At 42.8% G+C, this 13,130-nt stretch overlaps 1 protein-coding gene across 1 annotated transcript in view; it reads left to right on the forward strand.

The window, feature by feature from the left end:
- The window catches only part of ADCYAP1 (adenylate cyclase activating polypeptide 1), a 74,339-nt gene that overhangs the window by 990 nt on the left and 60,219 nt on the right, over nt 1-13,130 (forward strand). The gene's annotated exons all lie outside the window — the stretch shown is intronic.

Genomic DNA, 13,130 nt, shown 5'->3' on the forward strand with positions numbered 1-13,130 from the left:
CCAGAGCAGGAAAATAGAGATATGCAGATGGCACACTGGCTTTTAACTGGTCCAGCCTGGAAGTGACACATGTTACCCGGCTACTTTCTACTGGCCAGAAGTAGCAACCTACCCCAGCCCACAGGCAAGGGGGCCTGGAGGACACGGATGTTCTGGGACCTCTGTCTCTACTAAAGTTTCTATAAGAGCAGCTGGGGATGAACACGTTAGACATTCTAGCTTCATTATTTTGGGACATATTTTTGATTTGAAGTTTTCCAGTAGGAGAGAATTCAATCAAAAAGAGAAAACAATATTTTAATATTTATAATTCTTCATTTTCAATATGACACTCAAAATTAAATATTTCATTTGTATAATGGCCAAAGTGTAGGGGACTGATTTTTATATTATAATTTCTGTTCTAATTGACTATTGTATAAAATAAAATGTCCCTATTTCCTTATTCTTTGAAAGAACTATCATCTTCCTCCTGCATCTATTCCTTCAACATAAGTTACAATTTTGTTTTTAATTATTTCTTTCCAACTTTAATTGGGTATATTTGAAAGCTGTTCTCTAACCTGTTCTTTTTACTGATACTCCATCTTAAATTACATTTATTAATGACATTTTGGAAGTTTTGCCTATTATTGGGGAAAATGTATTTAAGGAAACTATAATTATCTATTAAACATTGAGCTTAATGGCTCTTTTAAAATTTTCTTTATTGTGGTAAAATATACATAATATAAAATTTACCATTTTAACTATTTAAAAATGTACAGTTTGGAGACATAAAGTACAGTCACAATGTTGTGCAACTATCATCACCATCCATCTCTGGAATGTTTTCATCTTCCTGAACTAAAACTCCGTACCTTTTATTTATTTAAAAAAATTTTTTTTAAGTTTATTTTTTTTGAGAGAGAAAGTGAGTAGGGGAGGGCAGAGAGAGATAGGGAGAGAGAGAATCCCAAGTAGGCTCCACGCTGTTAGAACAGAGCCCGATGCAGGGCTCAAACTCAGGAAGCCTGAGATCATGAACTGAGCCAAAACCAAAGGTCAGAGGCTTAACTGACTGAGCCACCCAGGTGCCCCAGATTCTGCACCCTTTATTTTTTTTTAATTAAAAAAATTTTTTTTAACGTTTATTTATTTTTGAGACAGAGACAGAGCATGAACGGGGGAGGGGCAGAGAAAGAGGGAGACACAGAATCAGAAGCAGGCTCCAGGCTCCGAGCCATCAGCCCAGAGCCTGATGCGGGGCTCCAACCCACAGACCGCGAGATGGTGACCTGAGCTGAAGTCGGACGCTTAACCGACTGAGCCACCCAGGCGCCCCTGATTCTGCACCCTTTAAACACTAACCCTCATTTCCTGCGCTCTCCTATCTCTGGAAACCATCATTCTACTTCTTGTCTCTATGAATTTCACTACTTTAGTACTTCATGTAAGTGTAATTAGGCAATATGTGTCCTTCTGTGTCTGACTTATTTAGCATAGTGTTTTCAAGCTTCATCCATGTTGTAGCATGTGTCAGAATTTCATTTTTTTAAGGCTGAATAATATTCTATTGCATGTTTGTACCACATTTTGTTTATCCATTCATCATAAGGGCTCATCTATGACAGTGTCACATTAATTTTGTTTAGTTAGTAAATCCTCAATACATATTTTAATAGTCTTCGATAATCTATAGCACATCTTGCTTAGAGAGACATAAAATTGCTCAATCTTTGGTTGCCCTATTACTCTATACATCTTATATATCTTGCCATTTCTACCTTTCATTAGGTCTTCTGGCAAATTTCCACTTTTCGAAGGAGGTTTTCTACACTGTAACTAACGGTGCTCTGGGGATAATCAACCGTAGTACGTGGCCTCCAGTACAAGCATGTTACATCGTTAAACTTTTCCTTTTCTGCCTTGATATTTCAGAGACTGATTTTTTAAAGTTATCTTATATAGAGAGATTCTATAGAGTGGTAGGCACTTCACCATCAGCTTCACCATGTTTTTAAAGTCTTTGTCATAATTCTATTGCTAATGATAGTGTTAAGTCTCATTTTTAAAAATTTTCTTTTTTATTTTGAGAGACAGAGACAGAGGGAGAGGGAGAGAGAGGCAGAGAGAAGGGGAGAGAAACCTAAGCAGGTTCCGAGCTGTCAGCACAGAGCCCAATGTGGGGCTCGAACTCACAAACCATGAGATCATGCCCTGAGGCGGAATCAAGAGTCGGACGCTTGGGGCGCCTGGGTGGCGCAGTCGGTTAAGCGTCTGACTTCAGCCAGGTCACGATCTCGCGGTCTGTGAGTTCGAGCCCCGCGTCAGGCTCTGGGCTGATGGCTCGGAGCCTGGAGCCTGTTTCCGATTCTGTGTCTCCCTCTCTCTCTGCCCCTCCCCCGTTCATGCTCTGTCTCTCTCTGTCCCAAAAATAAATAAAAAACGTTGAAAAAAAAAATTTAAAGAGTCGGACGCTTAACCAACTGAGCCACCCAGGTGCCCCAACCCAATCCTCACATAATAATAATAGCCACTGAGCTCAGTTCCAAGTATTTGATAGCACAGTACATACTGCTGCTAGTTTTCGAAAAAGAAAACACAGGAGAAAAAGCAGGGTAGAAAGGAGGAAAATGATAACTTGAATTTTGGACAGGTAGGGTTTGAGGTGCCTGAGGGAAGCAGACAAGTTAGTGGGAAATGTGAATGTGCATCAGAACTCAGGAGCACTGCCAGGGCTGGAGGTGGTTTTGGGAATGAATAATATGTAGGTAAGAGCTACAGCTGCAGAACAAAAGACATTTCCAAGGGAGGGAGAGAATGCAGTTTCCACTTAGCCCAGCACCAGCCCTGAGCTGAGCCTGAGGCATGAGTAGGAATTAGCCAGGCAGGAAGCCAGGAAGGGATGTGAGCCTGCATGGTCCCTGCTAACTCCTGTTCTACTTTTCATTTCCATGGATTTGATTATCTGGGTACCTTTTACAAGTGGAATCATTGCATATTTACCTGTTGTGTCTGGCCATTGGGAGCAGTGGTGTTTACCCCAGCTGTTTAGCCAAACTATCTGAAGAGCTTTGAAAAACCACAAATGCCTGAACCCCAGAGCCAGGGATTCGTAGTCATGTGGTCTGAGGTAGGAGTCTGACATCTGCATTGAAAAAAAAAAAAAAAAAAAGTGAGAACATCTGCTGTAGAGGTAGAAGACCAAGGGAGGATATTCTCATGTAAACTAAAGGAGGCAAGGCTGCAGGTGAGGGCAAGTGGTGACAGTGAAAAAGTACCTCCTGGAGGTTGAGAAGGGAGAGGACTCTGGAGCAGCCAGGGTGTTTGGCAAACAAGGTTTTATCTGCAGCTTGCATGGAGCAGTTTCACTAGTGGGATAAGGGGAAAAACAATTGTCAGAGCAAGTCTTCTGGGACACTGAGAGAAATTCGAATCAAAATTATGGGTAGAAAGGGAAAGATTCAAGGACAGGTGGAGATGCAGGTAAGTGATGAGACAGGGGTGCATACATGGAGGGACTCATGCGTGATAGCTTCTGTTTTCTAAGCAGAGGCCACACCATAAGTGATAAGAACACAGACTCAAATTCTGGCTCTGCCATTTCTCTCGTCTGTGATCTCTGTGCTTCAGATTTCTCATCTGTAAAATGGGGATATATATATATATAATCTGTAAAATGGGGATATATATATATATATATATATATATATATATTTGACAGAATGGGGGGGCGCAGAGGGGGGAGGGAGAGAGAGAGAGAGAGAGAGAGAGAGAGAACTTAAGCAGACTCCATGCTCAGTCACCCAGACGCCCCCAAAATGGGGAAAATATTATTTCCTGCCCAATAGAACTCCTGGCATACAGTGAGGACACAGGTTCATTAATAGACATGGAGGTGAAGGTTGGGCTCGATGGCCGCTGCCTCTGAAGGGACTCGAAAAGGAACCAACTTGAGTTGCAAAGGGGGTTGTGGGATAGTGTTGGTGGTTCAGCCTAAGCTGCAAACTATTGCTTGTAGCGGAGTAGATCAGCTTTTTGTTTGATTTCCTTGGCGGAATTCAGCAGCAGGAAGCAGAGAAGGCGGGGCATTAACAGGGGAGGGGGCAGTAGGCAGGGCCAACAGTCGTAGGCGCCACCGCGGAGTGTCGGAGTGTCGCGGGGGTTCGCCCCCAGCCCAGGCAGGACTGCTGCTTGGGTCACGAGGACTTCCGGTGCCTGCACGCGGCGGAGGTCCCAGAGGAAGCTTCTGGCTTGGGAAGTAAGTGGAGATGCAGAAGTGGGGAGAGTTAGGGTTTGAGAGAGAAATTCCCCACGGGAAACAGGTTTTAGGACTCCTGATTCAGCATCCCACACCATCAGTACTTTTCAAACTCCTCTGGAGATAGGGAAACTGAAGGGATCCTGTAAAGGATTGCTTTTTTTTTTTTTTTTTTTTTTTGATCCTTTTCCTGGTTCTATTCTTGCTAGGACCTATACCCCTGCTTTACACAGGCCGCATACACAAATAATGTATGTCCTCCTTGTAAGAGAAAAGGAGTTAAGGATTTCTTTGGAGTCTTCCAGCACGATAGATAACATCTAAGCCTACCAGGTGGGGTTGTTATGTATGTTTTCCAAGACCACTGACTCCAGACACCTTGACGCCAAAACCCCTGGATCCCTGGCATGAGTGAATTATGAAGGACACCTGAGCACTTGTCCTTGTTCCGACCAGTTTCTAGATGCCTGAGAGGACCCGCACGCCAGACCACAATCGCCCATAAAAACCCCAGACCCCAGCAAAGATGAGACTCTCTTTTACCTGAGTTTCCTAGATTCTGTTTGTATTTGTGCTCTCTCTCCATCTTCAGTAAACTCTGCTCTCACTTCCTCTCTGCTTGCATTTGATTTCCAGCCTGCAAAACCCTCTTGGCTGGTCCTGAGGGCCCCCTCTGCGTCCTCCCACCTGGCCAGCCTACATCACTCTTAGGTTGGTAGTTCTTCAGATGCCTAAGGGAACAACTCTTTCAGTCGGAGTGACTCCATTTTCTTCTGTCTAGATAAGTAAGGGGGAAAGGTGTGGAGGGCTAGAAGCAATAATATTCTTTATAAAATTTCGTTAGAAAAAAAGGTGTTTTTGTTGTTGTTTGCTTGTTTGTTTTGGTTTGAAAACCATGGTCCTTTGGTGGAATGAATTTGGGATCAACAGTGTAGAGACATAGGCCTTGATCGTGCCCTCGCAAAAGCAGGCGTGTGGTTTGGATTGGGTCAATGACCTTGCTTGGATCTCAGTTTTGTTATTTATACAATGAATGGGCTGCGCTAGGTGACCCTTTCTGCTCTCACATACCCTCATTCTGGCTGATGAAAGCTGGGATTCAGCCCCTCAGCCGCACCGCGCCTGTGGAGGTTGCGGGCGCCACCTGGTGGTAGAAACGGATAGTGCTGTCCACAGGCTGGGACCAGACTCAAGACCCAGGGACCCATGCCACTTTCTCCACGGGAGAAGTATCTCTCCAGGGACAGGATGCCCTATCCAGGGTAAGAGTGATCTTTTGTTAGAATAAATTGAGGATTAGCGGGACATGGCACAGTGGCCAGAAACTCATCACGGCGACCAGAATAACTCATCAACACATGTGAATAATTTATGGCATGCTCATCACATTGGAAAGAGAAGGCCAATAACGTTAGCCAAAACTTACTTGGAATTTGCTTACTTTGATTAAATGTTTCTTTATTGGAACAGTGACCTTGAAAATAACTCCATCATCATATTCAGGCCCATCTCACGGGTTTCCTGGTTGAATTGTGAAACTGCTGTGTGTATTTGCTGTTTATGTCACTGCATTTGTTGAGCTCAGATGAAGTCAGGGTCACTCTGCCATGAGCCATAACAGCCTCTTCTGTCTCTAAAGGATTTTTAAAATGACTGAGGGGTAATATTGGAGAGCCAGGTATTGATTCAGAAGGATTGTTGGGACAAAAGCTTCTGGGAGTAGACTTGGATTATGAATTTCCTAACCACGGGCAGAAAGGGTGTCTGTCATGAAGGTTGTCAGGAAACAAACACAATAAAAATGATAATAGAGCAGAAGTCGGAAGGAATTTTTCTGTCATTGTGCTCATCCTTGAACCCTCAAGAAATGAGATCCACGCCTCTGGTTTTGGATTGCACATAGTCTGGGTTTAACCTCACTTTTTTTTTTTAAAATAGCAAAGCTAAAGTTTTACTCTCCAAAGAGCTGGTTTCAAAAATGTGTTGGAAAAGCTCCTGTTCCTTTATATTTAGGGTAATTTTATTTCCTCTATGAAGAATTTTGTGGATTAAAAATCATAGTATCCAAAATTTATTATAGGCCAAGATCAAAGCAATCACCCACTTTTATAATTCTGCACGTCAATCCTGTAATCCTACCCTTCAACTCCTTCCCCCTCAGTCTCAGATCTAACTTCTAGTACACTGTGAAAAATTGAAACTCTTGACTCCCATCCCCAAAAGTCTATGACATTTATACTTCCTTCCCATTTCACAGAAAAAGGTGAGCACCCTCCACTCGTGTTCTGGATCCTAGGACCTCTCACCTCCTACCTATACGTCAACTGTCATTGTCTTCTATATGTCCATCTTCTCCTCCTGAACATATCATTGTGCATAAGTGATTCACGTCTTTAGACAAAGAATCAAACTTGATCTTGTTTTCCACTTTGGTTACTATCTTGGGTCTCCTCTTCTGGTCTAAACCAACCCTCTTGACAGAGCAGGGTATGTTCTCTATCTCCAGTCCCTCCCCTAGTTCATAATCCTTCCTCAAATGATAGTAATAAGGCCTCCAACTCAACCATGCTATTGAAACTACTCTGCCAGAGTTACCACAGCCAGATTCAGTGTGTGCTTTTCTGGCCCCTCTTGATCTCTTGGGGGGCATTTAACACCTCTGACCACCTTCATTTTTTAACAGTCTCCTCAATTGGCTTTGATGAACCCCTCTCCCTCTCCCAGGCTCTCCTTCCTCTTCAGAAATTCCTTCTCAGTTTCCTTTTTTAGGCTTATGCTGTGTGTGTGTGTGTGTGTGTGTGTGTGTGTGTGTGTGTGGAGAGAGAGAGAGAGAGAGAGAGAGATGCTTGTCATTTACTGAGCCCCTCCTAAGTGCCAGGTCCTGTAATAGCTTGCATACTTTATTTCATTGAACTCTCAGAATAACCTTATGAGGTGGTGTTGTCGTTGTTGTTGTTTTTAATTTTATAGGGAGGGAGGTAAAGGGAGAGAGTAGGAGAGAGAGAGAGAGAGAGAGAGAGGGAGGGAGGGGGAGAACGAGAGTGAGAGTGAGAGCGAGAGCGAGAGCGAGAGAGAGACAGAGAGAGAGAATCTCAAACAGGCTCCATGCTCAACGTGAAGCCTGAGGCAGGGCTTGATCTCACCGCTGTGATCTTGACCGGAGCCGAAATTAAGAGTTGGTCACTCAAGCAACTGAGCCACCCAGGCGCCCCTGAGTTAGGTGTTTTTTTTTTTTTTTAATTTTTTTTTTAATGTTTATTTATTTTTGAAGGAGAGAGAGACAGAGCATGAGTAGGGGAGGGGCAGAGAGAGAGAGGGAGACACAGAATCCAAAGCAGGCTCCAGGCTCCGAGCTGTCAGCACAAAGCCCGATGTGGGGCTCCAACTCACAAGTTGTGAGATCATGACCTGAGCTGAAGTCGGATGCTAAACTGACTGAGACACCCAGGTGCCCCGAGTTAGGTGTTTTAAATCCCCATTTTATATGGGGACCTCAAGAGTCAGAAAAAGTTTAATAATTCCTCGAGTAACAGACTGAAGCCCAGTGTCATCTGCCTTCTGAGGCTAAGCTCTTACCCTCTGATGTTATAGTGCCTCTTCTTCATTGGGCCTCTTAAAGTCTGACCTGCCTGAAGGCTATGCCCACAGTTCCCTTGCCTCCCTCAGGGAGTATCATTCCCACCCTGAGGTTTGATGACCATTTCCCTGCTGATACATGAGAAGTCACTGCATGCACTGTCACTCCCTGTAAATACAACTCCATGTCCCACAAGCCTCTCAATCTTTTCAAAGTCTTTGTTTTTTAATTGTGAAAAGAACACTTAATATGAGATTTAGCCTCTTAACATTTTCAATGTACAATATGTTATTGTTGACTGTCGTCAAATCTGATCAAAGCTCCGAGTCCTATAGATGGGGACCTTGCCACTTGCAACCTCATTTCTTCCTGTTCTGCTCCTCCCTCTCCTGGTGCTTCAGCCACACCCACCTACTTGCTGAAGTCCTACTCAGTTCCGCCTCGAGGCCATTGTCCATGTTGTTCTCTTTTACTGTTGTGTTCTTACTGCAGCTTATTTCATAGTTAGGTCTTTCTTATACTTGATGGCTCAGCTTAATTGCTATATTGTCAGAGAAACTCTCCTGACCATCCTATCTATAGAAATCTTTCTTCAGTTTTTCTTGGTCACATCATCCTCTATGGTTATCTTGTGTTTACTTAGTCATCGTCTGTCTGCTTCCACTATCACAGAAGTCCTTTGACTTGTCGAGGGCCACCATGAACATTTGCACATGTTGTACACTGTATGAAGGTGCCTCTACTTATGTGCCAGAAGAGCTGTCTTTAAAAAAAAAAATTGTTCAAAGATACCATCCAGGCTGGTGGTAGACATGGTTTTGTCTGTCTTGTTCAGTTTCTCGAGCCTAGAACAGTGACAGATACATATTGGACTTTCATAAAATACTTATTGAGTGAACGGAAGGGAGTAATGTAGCTGCAGGACAGGTTTATACCAGAAAAGAACCATTCCTTAACATTTAAAATCTTCTGATAGGTTCCATTACACATAGAGTAAGATAAGAATCCTTTACGTGGCCCACAGGGTTGGGCTTGCCCTGTCTCCAGCCTGTGTTTGCAGCCTCATTTCATACGCCCTCCCCATGAGTTGTTTGATAAATGGCTATCATTCTGACCTGCTTCACAAAAGACACCCCCCCCCCCCACCGCCATATCTTTTGCTAAAATCAAACTCTGACTACAAGTCCAGAGCCCACCAAACATAGGAAATGCTGTTTCTTGCTAAGTTTCAACTTGCATGAAGGGATGGTTTGTATTCCAGGGCGTAGCTGATGATGTCTTGAATGCTTGTATTTTCTCCCTATCATAGGAACATTTTTGATGAGAATCTTCACCAAAAAACTGCCCGGTAACTTCAGTTCCCTCAGGTCTTGAGAGCCCACACAAATTTACCCGTGAATGTTTCCTTATTAAGTTTTACTTAAAACCCCAAGTAAGTGGGAATTCTGTATCAATTCTGGAAGTTCTTTGACACTGTCTTTAATAGCTATCTCTAATCACTTGGTTCCTTAAAGTAATTCCTCCTTTGATTACTGCTGTTTGACTAGATTCTCATCTTCACCTAATTCCATTACACCCACCATATAACCATCTGCTTCAGACTGGCTTTTTATTGTGTCCTTTCTCCTCTCCCTTTTGCAAGCTTTGCCCAACCAATTAGGGGAGACCTCCTATCCTGGTGGTGATAGTAATAGAGCAGTTGTGGAATCATTCCCTTCAAGTTACCCCAGCAAATGATGAGTTGTTGTGGTGTTTTGTTTTGTTTTTTTTCGTTTTGTTGCTAGTCCTGAAGGGACTGGAAGTTCATTTCCTAATGACTAACTTCCTTTTTTCGTAATGTGACAGGAAAGGAAGAAAGGCAAAGACCCCAACCTCTAAACTCCCTTTTAGGCTTTTGTAAGATGTGTGTACAAAGGAACAATTAAAAAAATTTTTTTTACCATTTATTTATTTTTGAGAGACAGAGATAGACAGAGCATGAGTGGGGAGCCACAAAGAAAAAGGGAGTCACAGAATCCAAAGCAGGCTCCAGGCTCTGAGCTGTCAGCACAGCTCGAACTCATGGAATGTGAGATCATGACCTGAGATGAAGTGGGCTGCTCAACCAACTGAGCCACCCAGGTGACCCACAGAGGAACAATTTTAGGACACCTAACCAAGCCAGACAAAGTCCCAGGGCCAAAGTTTTAGATTTTTCCTTATTTACTCATGGGGCAAAGTGGTGGTGGTGGTGGTGGGGATGGCCAGGATGACCTTAATTACATCAAGCACATGTGATTTTTCTTAGTACCTATTTCTGCTGAGTCCTACTTTAACATATACATGCCTCTTATTGCTATGCGTTTAGAACTCTCAGATCTTTGGAACAAATGTGACAGCTTCTAAGCCCTTATTTGCTGCTTAATAGATTTAGGAAATTTAGGCACTGGAATGCTCCAAGATCCAACCACAGGAAGCCTGGTGTGGAGAGATTGCTTTCCAGGGGCCATTTCTCTGGGAATACTTGCCTGAACCAAATGGAAACCATCTGGCTGAGTGAATTTATTTTCATGAGCTAGTAACACTGTATTTTCATATCTTTTTTTTTTTAATATATGAAATTTATTGTCAAATTGGTTTCCGTACAACACCCAGTGCTCATCCCAAAAGGTGGCCTCCTCAATACCCATCACCCACCCTCCCCTCCCTCCCACCCCCCATCAACCCTCAGTTTGTTGTCAGTTTTTAACAGTCTCTTATGCTTTGGCTCTCTCCCACTCTAACCTCTTTTTTTTTTTCATATCTTTTTAAAGGGCTAGGTTTTGGGGAAAAAAATTGGCACTTTAGTAGTCAGCCATTCTTATCTCAGTTTGAGGTACAATTTTTTAAACTTTTTTTTTTTAAGTTTATGTATTTATTTGGAAAGAGAGAGAGAGTAGAGGAGGGGCAGAGAGAGACAGAGAGAGAGAATCCCAAGCAGCCTCCACACCACCAGTGCAAAGCCTGATGTGGGGCTCAAACCTAAGAACCATGAGATCATGACCTGAACTGAAGGTGGATGCTTAACCGACTGAGCCACTGGCACCCCTAGGGTATATATTTTAAAATTAAAATTAAAATTTAATTAGTGATCAGGGACACCTGGCTGGCTCCGTCGGTGGACCATGAGACTCTTGATTTGGAAGTTGTGAGTTCAAGCTCTACGTCAGGTATAGAGATTACTTAAAAATAAAATCTTACAAAAAAAAAATTTAATGATCAAATTGAAAGCGATTATTTTCATTTTAAAATATATTCTCCCCATCCATATTGTTGCTTTTCCAAAGTACAATCCTTAAATGATAAGATAATGATACAAATGTGAAGAAAAAGTAGGCATTTTTCCAATCCCATGAGAAACTTTCCACCAAGAGTGTTTTTGACAGAGGATTCCATTGTATATAATAGCACAGTTTAGATAATCTGGAAGCAGCCTAGATTACTTGATGTGATAATAATAATAGCTATCAGCATAGAATACATGCCCTGCTAAATATATGTGCTAAGTATTTTACATGAACTATATTTCATTTTTTAATGTTTATTTATTTATTTTGAGGGAGAGAGATAGGGAGCAGGGGAGGGAGAGGGAGAGAGGGAGACAGGGAATCCCAAGCAGGCTCCATGCTGTCAGCACAGAGCCTGATGACTCAGGGGCTCGAACTCACGAACTCTGAGATCATGAACTGAGCCAAAATCAATGGACTGAGCCACCAAGTTTCCCCGAGCTATATCTCGTTTAATCTCTACATCATAAATGCAGTGTACTTACCAATCTGTACGTACAAATAAAGAAAATACAGCTCAGAGGAGCTAAGTAACTTTGCCCCAGGCATGACAGGTGGTAGGCAGCCAAGTGGGATATGAACTAGGGTCTGTCTGATGCCAAACACATATTCTGCATGCTATGTATAGACAGTGGAGAGACTGGGCTCACTTTTTCTTGACTTAAAACTGTCACAGTGTTAAAATAAATCCTAAACTTGTGAAATCATTCCTCAAATGGAACTTAAGGTTAAAAACATTTATTAGGGGCACCTGAGTAGCTCAGTTGGTTGAGCATCTGATTTCGGCTCAAGTTGTGATCTCATGTTTCATGGGTTTGAGCCCTGCGTTGGGCTCTGTGCTGACAGTTTGGAGCCTGGAGCTTACTTCAGATCCTGCGTCTCCCTCTCTCTCTGTCCCTCCTCTGCTCGCACTCTCTCTCTTTCAAAAATGAATAAACGTTAAAAAAAAAAAAAAGGAACAAATTTGTTAAGTTCTAGTCCTTTTAAAAACAACTTATAATTCTGGAAAAGTTGGCTCATAGTGAGATGATTAGGGCTTATTTGTCAGGGCTAATACTATTTATATATTTAGATGACTGTTACTCATGCCAGGCCTACCCAGGAGGAGTTATAGAAATAGAAGTCTTTCTGTTCACGTTGTAGTCCTTCTATTTCTTTGGCTATCTCTCTGTCTTTGGTGGATTTTAGGATTCCTTTCAGCTAGAATTCAGAACCCATCAACTTAAAAATACCACTAATTAAAATAAAATACAAAATCCACCAACAGAGTTCTCTTATAGCCAGAATTGTTTCAGTTAGTTTATATTCATCTGGCTTATCATGACAGATACCCAACTCAAATCAGCTTAAGGAAAAACAGTAATTTCAAGGCTCATGCAGCTGAGAGGGATTCTGGGCTGGCTCCCAGAGAGAAAGGTAGAGCTATAGGAACCAGGGCTTAGAGCCCTGGCATGACGTCTCTCCTAATGGCTGTCTGTCTTCCATCTCTGCTGTCCCTTCTAGACTTCCCCCTGCAGACACGCTGTCTCCACAGGATGAGAAAGGGGCTAGCCTCAGCCACACTCTCATCTTAGTGACCCCAGGGAAAGAGGCTGACCTGCTTTGTGGGATGCTTCCCCATCACTGTGTGCAGGTAGTAATGATGGGGCTTTGGAGTGAAGGTCTGGAGCTGGGCAAAGCAAGGCCAGGCAAGATTTCTAGAGGCATCTTTGGTGCAAAAAAAGGTGATTTTATTAAAGCACAGGGACAGGACCCGTGGGCAGAAAGAGCTGAACTGGGGTTGTGAAAAGTGACTGCTTATATATTGCAGAGTTGGGGGTAGGGATAAAGTCAAGAGGAAGTTTCTTTCTTTCTTTTTTTTTTTTTTGTAAATTTATTTATTTTTGAGAGGGAGACACAGAATCCAAAGCAGGCTCCAGGCTCCAAGCTGTCAGCACAGAGCCTGATGTGGGGCTTGAACTCATGAACTGTGAGATCATGACCTGGGCCAAAGTGGGACGCTTAA

This window comes from Neofelis nebulosa, chromosome 11, assembly GCF_028018385.1.
Source record: "Neofelis nebulosa isolate mNeoNeb1 chromosome 11, mNeoNeb1.pri, whole genome shotgun sequence".
NCBI lineage: Eukaryota > Metazoa > Chordata > Mammalia > Carnivora > Felidae > Neofelis > Neofelis nebulosa.